Source organism: Siniperca chuatsi, linkage group LG19 (genome assembly GCF_020085105.1).
Source record: "Siniperca chuatsi isolate FFG_IHB_CAS linkage group LG19, ASM2008510v1, whole genome shotgun sequence".
NCBI classification, from domain to species: domain Eukaryota; kingdom Metazoa; phylum Chordata; class Actinopteri; order Centrarchiformes; family Sinipercidae; genus Siniperca; species Siniperca chuatsi.
Genome location: NC_058060.1, coordinates 1,908 through 13,833, shown reverse-complemented (window position 1 = coordinate 13,833; position 11,926 = coordinate 1,908). Strand labels below are relative to the sequence as shown.

The 11,926-nt window shown below is 43.3% G+C and overlaps 1 long non-coding RNA gene across 1 annotated transcript; it reads left to right on the top strand.

Annotated features, from left to right (window-relative positions):
- The first annotated feature begins 1,173 nt into the window (after nucleotides 1-1,173).
- LOC122866642 lies at nucleotides 1,174-3,990 on the top strand. The gene is made up of 2 exons (XR_006375771.1): nucleotides 1,174-1,235; nucleotides 2,312-3,990. It is a non-coding gene; the product is annotated as an uncharacterized LOC122866642 (long non-coding RNA).
- Nucleotides 3,991-11,926: the final 7,936 nt, after the last annotated feature.

Genomic DNA, 11,926 nt, shown 5'->3' with positions numbered 1-11,926 from the left:
AGTTATTACAGTCATTCAGAGGAAAAGCAGCAAATCTGCACATCTGAAAGCTGCAGCCAGGAAGTGATTTTACAGGAACTTCAACCATCAAAACAGCTGCAGATTAATTTTCTGTCAATCGACTAATCATTACAAACTGCTGGGTAGTTTAATTTATAACAAATCATATTTTATAAACTCTTTTTTTCAATATAATGTTTCTACTGTAATTCCAGACCTGACTGAGATCAGCAGCATGTTATTGATCTGTGTTGACATGAATAGGTGTATGAATGTTGTGCTGACATGATGATGATCCACAATAACACAATGACAAAGTCACTCTACTCATTTTAGGGAGAAGCTCATTGATTAGGACAGAGTGATGTTGAGCTACACATTTAAAACCTGAACACATCTGATTGGATTATTAATGGATTTTTTTCTCCATCTTTTATTCTTTATTCAGATTGTGGAGCTGCAGTTTGTCAGAGATCAGCTGTGCTTCTCTGGTCTCAGCTCTGAAGTCCAACCCCTCCCATCTGAGAGAGCTGGACCTGAGTGACAACAAGCTGCAGGATTCAGGAGTGAAGCTGCTGTGTGATTTTCTGGAGAATCCACACTGCAGACTGGAGACTCTGAGGTCAGACACCGTTTTTTACTTCTGTGCTGAGATTAATATGATGTGAAAGTTGTGGTGACACTAAACTGCAGACATAAGGCTGATATTAGACTGATCCACACTGAGTATCTTAATGCTGAAGTCTGTTTTCTTCTTCAGTGGTTTAGTCCACTGACTGTGGCAGAGCAATGTTGAGCTACACATTTAAAACCTGAATCTAACAAGAAAAATCTGCACTGGATAATTCCTCTGAACCTCTTAGACTCTTGATTTAAATCTTATATTTCACATCATATTTTTAAATAAATGACACTAAAAATACATAAATACAATAGATAAATCATCTGTTTCAAGTAAACTTCTACTATCTCAACCTTCTTCAGCTCTGAACAGATTATTAAACGTTGAATGATTTCAAGCAGGAACATCATCTTCTAAAGTTACATTTTTATTCTTTATTCAGATTGAGGGCCTGCAGTTTGTCAGAGATCAGCTGTGCTTCTCTGGCCTCAGCTCTGAAGTCCACCCCTCCCATCTGAGAGCTGGAGCTGAGTGAAAACAACCTGCAGGATTCAGGAGTGAAGCTGCTGTCTGCTGGACTGGAGAGTCCACACTGCAGACTGGAGACTCTGAGGTCAGTAGAGGGCTGGAGTCAGTCCGTGCTGCTTTCAGCAGTATTGTACTAAACACAGTTAGTATCAAAGCAAAGATCCAGTATTTCCTGTAAACCTCCGACCTTCTCAGTGGCTGCTTTCCTCAGTGAAGCTATGAGAGGAGGATGGTGAAGGGGCTTCAGGATTGGACAGAGAGACAGAGAGAGAGAACAGTCAGCCAATCAGATGAGCCAGAAGCTCGTTGTGATCATGTGTCTGAGTCGATGTGAAGACGACTGTTGTTGTTGTGTTCATGTCTACAGGAAATAAAGCTGGATTCCAGCTGGCAGCATTACAACATGTACAGAGACAGTGTCCTCGTTCATCAGACTGTCGTAGCATCAAATCCCTGATCTCCAAGTGTTTGTTCTCTCATTTCAACACTAAACAATTGATCAGTTCATCTTTGTCACAGCTCTGAGATCAGTCTGACTGAAGCCTGCAGATCACTGGCTCTCATTTCAAAGAACCATCGTTACATTCCAGTCACCATGTGGTCTTTCTACAGACCAGAACCTCTGCTGAAGTCCAGTAATCACAGCTGATGTTTAGCTGTTCAGTCTTTGAACATGTAGGACCTTTAACATCATATATATTTGTCCATTTGTCTTTTATTGTGTCCAAATGTTTTTATAACAGACTCCATATTAACACATTTGTCATGTAATATTTCAGAAGTCTGCTAACAGCAGTAAATCCATCATTAAAGTGAGCAGTGAACATCTCTCTGTTTCTGCAGTCATGGTGCGTTCAGGGACTCTCAGCACTTTATTTCCACTGTGTGCTTCAGTGAAATCTGCAGAGTAAACAGACTCGATGCTCAAAGTCTCTGCAGGTGTGTGAGCTTCCAGCTCAGTGTGTTCCACTCCAACACGTTAACATGGCGCTGAAAGGAAGCTGGCTGCGCTACACAGCCGCTCCACTTCTGGTCTGAACAGGACTGAGGTCCCTGCTGGTCTTTATACTGGATGTGCTGCTTCACTGACTGACAGCTGATGGAGGAGTCTCTGTAAACACTGATTTATGACTTCTGCTGTCTGTCTTCTTCTCTCATCAGATGGCAGTGGTGATCTCTATCAGAATGTGAGGAATCAGAAATGTGGTTGTGTTGAGAGGACCAGCTGTGTCCTGATGATCCAGAGGTTGAAGCAGCAGCTGGTGTGTGGAGAAGGCTCTGACTGGGCCATGTTACTGGGAGGTGGAGTGGAGGGAGAGCTTCACCCAGCAGTGACTGACGGGAGGAATCACAACAAGTGGAGATGAGTGTCAGTGCTGCAGTCTGAACTGCTCTGAGATCAGCTCCACTGTCAGACACAAAGGCAAGTCCACCATCGTCCCTGTGTGTTCCTCTGGATGTGACAGAGTATCGTCAGTGTATCTGGACTCTTTGCTGCTGCTCTGTCCTTCTACACCGTCTCTGCAGACACACTGAGACTCCTCCACTCCTTCTGCTCCACACTCAGCCACCTCCTCCACCTGCACCTGGACTTTATTTTGGCTTTTTATTATTATTCATTCAGATATTCTGAACCCAAAGTGCCTCTGCAGCTTTGTTCTGTTTATGACAACATAAATGCAGATTAACACGTATTTTAATGGATTTTCTGTTTTGCTCTCTGTTGCATCTCCACCATGTGGAAACATGGTGAATTATAATTAATTCCACTTTATATTTCTAATTAATTTTGGAAGTTGATGTGAGAAAGCAGCATCCAGCCTGCATGCATAAAGTTACCGCTCTGAAGTTCTGTTTTCACCACCAATGCCAGACTTTTCTCACAGTTTAACAGATGATTGTTTGTAACACACTTTGTAAAATAGTCTCTTTTTCTAGTATATCCCAACAGATTGTGTTATTGCAGAAAACTGAACTAAAGAACTGAAGTCTGGTGATAATTATCTGAGCGTTTGTCACTATGAGCGACCTCTTTCACTTTCACGTCGTCAGATGATCCAAAGTTAATGTAAAAATATTGATTAGAGAAGCTTTCAGTTAATGAAAATCTCTTGATTTTGGTGAAAAGACTCTTAAGCTTTGGTCACACACTGAACACCAGAACATTTTAATAACTTGTTATATATTTTTTGTCACATCACACCTGTTTCAGGCTCTTTACATTGGCTCCTGTTTGTTTTAGGATTGATTTTAAGATCTTATTGATTACTTTTAAGGCTCTTCATGGCTCCAGGCTATATTTTAGACCTTGTAATCCCTTATGAACCTTCACGTAGTTTGAGATCTTGGGCAGAGGGTCTCCTGTCTCATCCTTAGTCAGGATGGAAACTAAGGGGACAGAGCCAATTTGCCTGAAGACATTAGGTTGTCTGAGTCAGTTTCTCTTGTTGTGAAGCACTTTGTACTTTATTTATAGAGCACTTATCAAAACAAAGTTTTATTATTATTATTATTATGTCTGTTTGTAATCTGACAAGAAAACTCTTAAGCTTTGGTCACACACTGAACACCAGAACATTTTAATAACTTGTTATATATTTTTAAATCTTTTAGATTAATCAATAAAACACAACATAAAATGACTATAAATAACTATAAACTGTAGTGTCATTATTTCTGATTAAGATGATGTACATGTATATATTTGTTCGGTTTACTCATATCGTGACAATTTTGTATTATTGCAGAAAAAGCACAAATCCTGATATTCAAATCCCATCTTACTTCTCATGTGATGTAAATCTCCACAGTCCAGCTTCTATAAAGATAAATGTCCTGCATGTTGGTGTGAATGGCGCCCATTTGTTGAATTACTTCTCCAGAGTTTTATTTGTGACGAGGAAGATTCAAGTGTTGCTCGTTTTTGGTCATTACCACCAATATCATCCGTTTCTCATATTATAACAGATAAATATTTGCTTGTGAGGAACAGAAAGAAGCAGATAAAACCTGGACAAAGTCTGGATTCAATCAAGGCTTCACTGTAGTTTCCCAGCTGACTACAAACAGATGATGTCTGTTTGTCGTCAGCTGTTCAAATCTTCATTCAACTCTGAGCGTAAGACAAAGGCAGAAAGCCATCTGACTCTGACTCCTACTCTGAAAGCTCCCGTTTATTTGCACAATTAAGGTGAATTCGTTTCCAACGAGTGCTTGTCAGTGTGCTGTAACACAGAAGCGGCAGAATTAAACTTTAGAGACTTAAAGACACGATCCGTGCATTTACAGGAGAAGGTAGCCGCAGTATTAAAGGAAACAGGATTAGATTCTGCTGCTTCACTGGTCTTAATACAGGGAGTCATGTTCAATAATAACTCAGCTGTTCAACTTCTCTGACGACGTCCTCAGTAACATGAGAAGATGGTGATGATGGTCCTGCAGCTGATTCACTCTGCTAGCCACTTTACATACCAATATTAAACCCTTCTGAAACACTGCTTTGTCAGCAGCTGCTTTCCCTCTGAGTGTTTTCTTTCTCGCTCCTGTCTTTCTTTTCTCTTTTGGTTGCCTGGTTTCACTTATGATTGTTTGTAAGACACTAAAATAGTCTCTTTTTCTAGTATATCCCAACAGATTGTGTTATTGCAGAAAACTGAACTAAAGAACTGAAGTCTCTGCAATAATTATCTGTGCGTTTCACTATGAGACGACCTCTTTCACTTTCATGTCGTCAGATGATCCAAAGTTAATATAAAAGTATTGATTAGAAAAGCTTTCAGTTACTGAAAATCTCTTGATTTTGGTGAAAAGACTTAAGCTTTGGTCACACACTGAACACCAGAACATTTTAATAACTTGTTATATATTTTTCATCTTTTGACATGAAATGAATCAACAAAAACACAACATAAAATGACTAAATATAAACTGTAGTGTCATTATTACTGATTAAGATGATGTATATATTTGTTATTCTCATATCGTGACAGTTTTGTATTATTGCAGAAAAACACAAATCCTGATATCCTGATGAGAAGTAAATGAGAAGTAAATCCCATCTTACTTCTCATGTGATGTAAATCTCCACAGTCCAGCTTCTATAAAGATACATGTCCTGCATGTTGGTGTGAATGAAGCCCATATGTTGAATTACTTCTCCAGAGTTTTATTTGTGACTGAGGAAGAATCAAGTGTTGCTCGTTTCCAGCAGCTGCTCGACTCACCTGAGGCTTTCTGATTCCTCTGTGCAGCCTCAGAAAGCAGCAGAGTCCGTGAATGAATGAGCGTGTGATCTCAGTGACTCTGGCGTGAAATGATTGTTGGTGGTTTTGAGTTGAAGTTCTGGTCATTACCACCAATATCAGCCGTTTCTCATATTTTAACAGATAAATATTTGCTTGTGAGGAACAGAAAGAAGCAGATAAAACCTGGACAAAGTCTGGATTCAATCAAGGCTTCACTGTAGTTTCCCGGCTGACTACAAACAGATGATGTCTGTTTGGCGTCAGCTGTTCATCTTCATTAGACTCTGACAAGGCAGAAAGCCATCTGACTCTGACTCCTACACTGAGAAAGCTTGCGTTTTATTTGCACAATTAAGGTGAATTCGTTTCCAACGAGTGCTCGTCCAGTGTGCTGTAACACAGAAGCGGTTGAATTAAACTTTAGAGACTTAAAGACACGATCATTGCATTTCCAAGAGAAGGTAGCCGCAGTATTAAAGGAAACAGGATAAGAAGCTGCTGTCGCTCTCAAGCTGATTCACTGGTCTTAATACAGGGAGTCGTGTTCAATAATAACTCAGCTGTTCAACTTCTCTGGCGACGTCCTCAGTAATATGAGAAGATGGTGATGATGGACCTGCAGCTGATTTACTCTGTGGCTCTCAGACTAAGGCTGCTTCAGTTAGCAACAAGCTAACTATTATAATAGCTGTGTGGTAGCCACTTTACATACCAATACTAAACCCTTCTGAAACACTGCTTTGTCAGCAGCTGCTTTCCCTCTGAGTGTTTTTTTTCGCTCCTGTCTTTCTTTTCTCTTTCAGTCGCCTGGTTTCACTTATTTTGAAACAGAAGTCCTCAAATCAGCAGTATTTACAGAGATTAGAGACTGAACAGTTTCTGTCCCCACTGCAGGAGCGGACTAAACCATGTGCACCTTTTGGGGGCTGAGAGGCTCTAATACTGTTTTAGATACAAGAAATAATCTGTCAGACTATTTATTGAGCCATCGGTAATAGTTTATTACAATATTAAAGTTTCAGAATTGCAGATAAAAACAAACTTTTAACTTAATTAATGAGGGCCCTCCAAATGTTGGGGCCTGTGTATAGTCCCACTATTCCCCTCCGTCCGGCCCCTGGATCTGACAATAACAGAAATAAATGCAAGACTGCGTTCATCCAGTCCTAACATACATTTACAACTGTGGAGAATAAAAACACAATAAAACTAAAAGCTCACTTCCTGTAAGCCCGACAAATATGAATTCTGCTGTTTCTGGTTTTACAAACTATTTGTACATTCGGCTAAAAGTTCAGCACCTGTTTGTCACTTGTGCATCTTGACATTCTGCTTGAAGGAAACAACATGCTGAGTGCGATAATCAGGAGATAATGAAGCATCAACAGCTTGGCAGCGACTCAGCATGATGCACGCTTTACTTAACATTGCACATTAAATGACAGCCTGCACTTAGTGAGCTGAAAGCTTTACTCTGCAGTGGAAGATCATTTTCACTTACTAAGACACTAATTTGCTGTTGCATCTCATCATGCATAAAGTTTTAAATCTCAAGTGTTAGAATAATTTAGTTGAACTTGATTTAAAGGCTGCTTAAAGACGTTTTACCCTTAATTAGCACTTCTTTACTGGATATGATCAATCTGTCTTTATTAACAGGCTATGTACCACAATCCTTTAAAGTAGCTGTAATTAAACCATAAATTACAAATGACCTTTTAATTGCATCAGACAATGGACTTGTCTCTGTACTTGTCTTGTTAGATCTTAGTGCTACGTTAAACACCACTGACCATGGAACATGTAATTGGCATTAAAGGAACCGCACTAAGCTGGTTTAAATCCTATCTATCAGATCGATCTCAGTTTGTACATGTTAATGGTGAGTCCTCCATGCACACCAAAGTTAGTCACAGAGTTCCACAAGGTTCTGTGCTTGGACTGATTCTATTCACCTTATATATGCTTCCTCTAGGCAGTATTATTAGGAAGCACTCCATAAACTTTCATTGCTATGCAGATGATACCCAATTATATCTACTCGATCAAGCCAGATGAAACTAGCAGTTAACTAAACTTCAGGCATGCCTTAAGGACATAAAAACCTGGATGACCTGCAACTTTCCGATGTTAAACTCTGACAAAACTGAAGTTATTGTACTTGGTCCCAAACACCTCGAGACAAATTATCTAAAGATATAGTTGCTCTAGATGGCATTGCCCTGGCCTCCAGCAGCACCGTAAGGAACCTCGGAGTTATCTTTGATCAGGATTTATCCTTTAACTCCCACATGAAACAAACTTCAAGGACTGCCTTTTTCATTTACATAACATTGCAAAAATCAGGCACATCCTGTCTCAAAATGATGCCGAAAAATTTGTGCATGCATTTACTTATTATCCGGCTGCCAGAATAAGTCACTTAAGACTCCGCATGAGTTGATCCAGAATGCTGCGGCACGTGTACTGACAAAAAACTAGGAATAGAGATCATATCTCCCCAATATTAGCTTCTCTGCACTGGCTCCCTGTAAAATTTAGAATAGAATTTAAAGTCCTTCTCCTCACCTACAAAGCTCTTAATGGTCTGGCACCATCATTATCTTAAAGATCTCATAACACCATAATATCCGACTAGAACACTGCGCTCCAAGGTTGCAGGGTTGTTGTGTGATTCCTAGAGTCTCCAAAGTAGACCAGGAGCCAGAGCCTTCAGTTATCAAGCTCCTCTTCTGTGGAATCAGGTCCCAGTTTGGTTTGGGAGGCAGACACCATCTCCATATTTAAGAGTAGGCTTAAGACTTTCCTCTTTGATAAAGCTTATAATTAGGGCTGGCTTGGGTGAGTCTGAACCATCCCTTAGTTATGCTGCTATAGGCCTGAACTGCCGGGAGACTTCCCATGATGCACCTCTTTCCTCTCTCTCTCCTCTCCCTCTCATCTGTATGCATTTTATCCCATTACTGCATGTTACTAACTCAACATCTTCTCTCTCCGTGGTTCTGTGCTTTCTCATCTCTCTCCTCTCTCCTTCTGTCGCTTTCAGCAGGTATTTCTGCCTCCCGGGCTGCAGAGTCTGGATCTGTGGTTGTGGGCCACCTGCTGCCCCCGTGTTCCTGCTTTCGACAACTGCTACTGCAGTTTTTGTTATTGGCTCTATTACCGATGCTGACATTCTTCCTATAGCTGTCATTCCTATTATTACTAATTTATTAATATTAACACGACAATTTACTATTCTACTATAAAAAAAATTCTACGTGGTCTTTGCAATGTGCCTCCCTAACCCCCATCCCCTTCCCCCTTTCCCTCTCTCTCTCTCTCTCTCTCTCTCTCTCAAAACCCTAACACAGCAGCGGTGGATGGCCACCATTGAGTCTGGTTCTGTCAAGGTTTCTGCCTGTTAAAAGGAAGTTTTTTTCTTGCCACTGTCACCAAATGCTTGCTCATGGTGGGATTTATTGGGTCTCTAATAATTAATATTATAAGTACCGTCCTCTATAGGAAAAGCGCAATGAGATAACTTCTGTTATGAATTGGCACTATATAAATATAATTTAAATTTGAAAATGTTAAACTAAGCACACACATTAAAATGAAACCCTGATTAAATATACTCACTTTATTTTTCTTGTCAGGTCTAAGTGGGTGATTTTTTAAATAACCACTGATGATGATGCACTGTACATTATTTTGGCTGGGTTCAAACCTGTGACACATCAACATAAATATGAAGTTGAGCTGTGAGAGCAGGAAGCTTTGACATTTTATGAACCTCTTCAAACCCACTTTTCTCCTCATGTTTCCCTGAGCTTTAAGGTTGGAAAACTGCTGATTCAGTGTTGAATTAAAACACCAAACCACCTGTGGAGGTGGGTATGGGTAGCTGTCAGCTGCAGAGGAGAGGTGGGGAGTTGCTCAGGTGAGCAGCATCAAGGAGAGATAATTGGCACAGCTGAACCTGGTTAACTACTTATTCTCTTATCTAGGTGCGGCTCATGACCTGCAGGGGGCTCCTCGAACACTGGGGGCAGGAGTGGAGGTGTGGGCAGCCCCGGACACTGCCGGCGTGACTGCCCACTCATGGAGAGTCGGACAAGTGATTGGGGTTGCGGCTCTCTGACACCTCCCCGGCCCAGGGCAACATACTGTGTTCGGTAAAGAATCCAGGGGTATACACCACGGGCAATGGTGGATTTGGGCTGTGCGCCAGTCCATTATTCACCCAGAACCTGGATTCGACCTGGGGCTTTGGTGGAGGCTTTCTGGGTGGATATTAAGTGTGTACATAGAGGATTAAGTGTGTACAAATACCCTGTAGTTCCAGTGGAAATGAGACATCAAGGGAGAAAATTTGAGTGTTAAGGCAGCGGTTGGATTTCCGCCCTAGCGCACCCCCTGATTTGGGTACAGATTGGCAGGGCTGTGAGGCACTGTGTGGGGGAGTGCGTGCACAACCGTCAGGGACATGGGATGTGTGTGCCTGTGCTTAGTGATGGCGCTTAAGGTTGTCGATGCTGCAGTGCAGATGGGGAGGAACCCGGCTACTGTATTACCCTCCATGGAAGATTTTCCACTGGAGCAGTCTTGTGGCGACACTCTACGCTTTGCCTTACGACCAAGTGATAAAATTGATGGTCATGTGGTGCGCCCTGGCACAGCCCAGTCATATCCACACTTTTCAGTGATCAGGGACAGACTGTACAGAGTGAGTCGTGACACTCAGACAGGGGAAGAAGTAACACAATTGTTGGTACTAAAAAGCCGTCGGGGAAACAGTTTTCCAGGCAGCTCATTACAACCCGATGGCGGGCATATGGGGTGTAATAAAACACTAGACGGCTAATGGCCTGATTCTATTGGCCTGGGATTTGGAAGGCGTTAAATCGTTGGTGTGCGTCTTGTCGAATGTCAGATGGTTAACCAACCAGCCATCCGGAGTGCCTTTGCGCCCATTACCATTGATGGAGGTCATTTTGAATGCCTAGGTATGGACCTCAGCCGGGCCATTTACGGAGGCGCCGCGTGGATATAAGCTTTGTGCTAGTGTTAGTGGACTACATGGCTTTCGATATCCTGAAGCATTCTCGTTGTGCACAATCTCTGCAAAGAGTGTCGCGCGAGCACTGTTTCAGAGTCATCTCGAGTCGGGATCGAAGAGATCTTGACTGACCCGCGACAACTCATTCATGTCCTCTGCATGCACTGGGAGAACTTTCGGATTATTGGGCATCAAAGTCTATTCAAGCCAGTGTATACCACCCTCAGACCAGCCAGGCTGCAAGTCGGCGTCTGAACAAAACTTTGAAGTCATGATCCGTAGAATTTCTGCGAGGATGGCGCAATTGGGATAGGTGGCTAGATCCTCTGTTGTTCGCAGTCGCAGGGAGGTGCCCCAGGCCTCCACGGGATTTTCTCTCCTTTGAGCTGCTGTTTTTGGCAGAAACCCACGGGGTCCTGGACCTGGACAGTAAAAACGAAGTTCAGCACGTCCTGGACCTGAGAGCAAAACTCCACCGCGTTAGGGCGTGCGTCACGGGAGAATTTGCTGCAGGCTCAGGAGCGTCAACAAGCGCCTGTACAACAGAGGCTAGATTAAGACAATTCCATCGCGAGATAAAGTGCTTGTGTTGCTCCCTTCGTCCAGCTCCAAATTACTCGCCAGGTGGCAAGGACCACTTTGTGAGAGAGATGAGTTTGGGACTGAGGTTTCAAAGTGCGCCTCGCTCCTTTTTGACAACCATCTCACACTGTCCCAGAGAACAGGCGTTGCGAGTTGCAACGAAGCGTTTTTGCCGGCGTGTTCTCCCCCTTCGGTCGCACCTCATAGAGCATCACACATTGTAGGACTCACCCGGGATGTGTGGGCGCGTTCCACGGCTCTACCACGTTGCTGATGCACAAGCGGAACAGTTAGCAGTTGAAGCACCGCTCGTTTTCCACGGCTGGGATTTGACCAGGGCTGCTGGCAGATTCCCTGCCTCTCCATAGTCCTAAGGGAAAAAGCGTCCTTCTCCGCCGTGCAGGTTGTACCAATTTACCACCCCACTTCCGTTCGGGTTGTTTTGAGTGCTGGCCACCTTCCAACGCCTCATGGACCCGAGTACTGCGTCCAGGCGCTGCATGTGCAGCCACCTACCTAGATGGTGTTATCATCCACAGTGACAGCTGGGCGGAGCATATGCTGCGGGTGGCTGCTGCAGTGCTTTCGGTCGATGAGCAGGCGGTGTCACTGCCAGCGCCCGAAGAAGTGTCTTGGTTGAGCGGAGAGAGTGCTGCGGTATCTGGGGTACCACTTGGGGCGGAGGAGGCAGGTGCGCCCCAGGTGAACAAGATGGCTGTGATTGCACGCCTGCACAAGCCCAATTCAAAAAGGTGAGGCGGTTCCTGGGGCTGGCCGGCTATTGCCGGCGATTCATTCCCAACCGCCCAGAGCTGACCAGTCCGCCAGACTGATCTCACCCGAGAAGGTGCCTCAGATCTGGTCCAGTGGACCCGGAGGCGGTGCCAACTGTAAGCGTTGAGAGAGGTA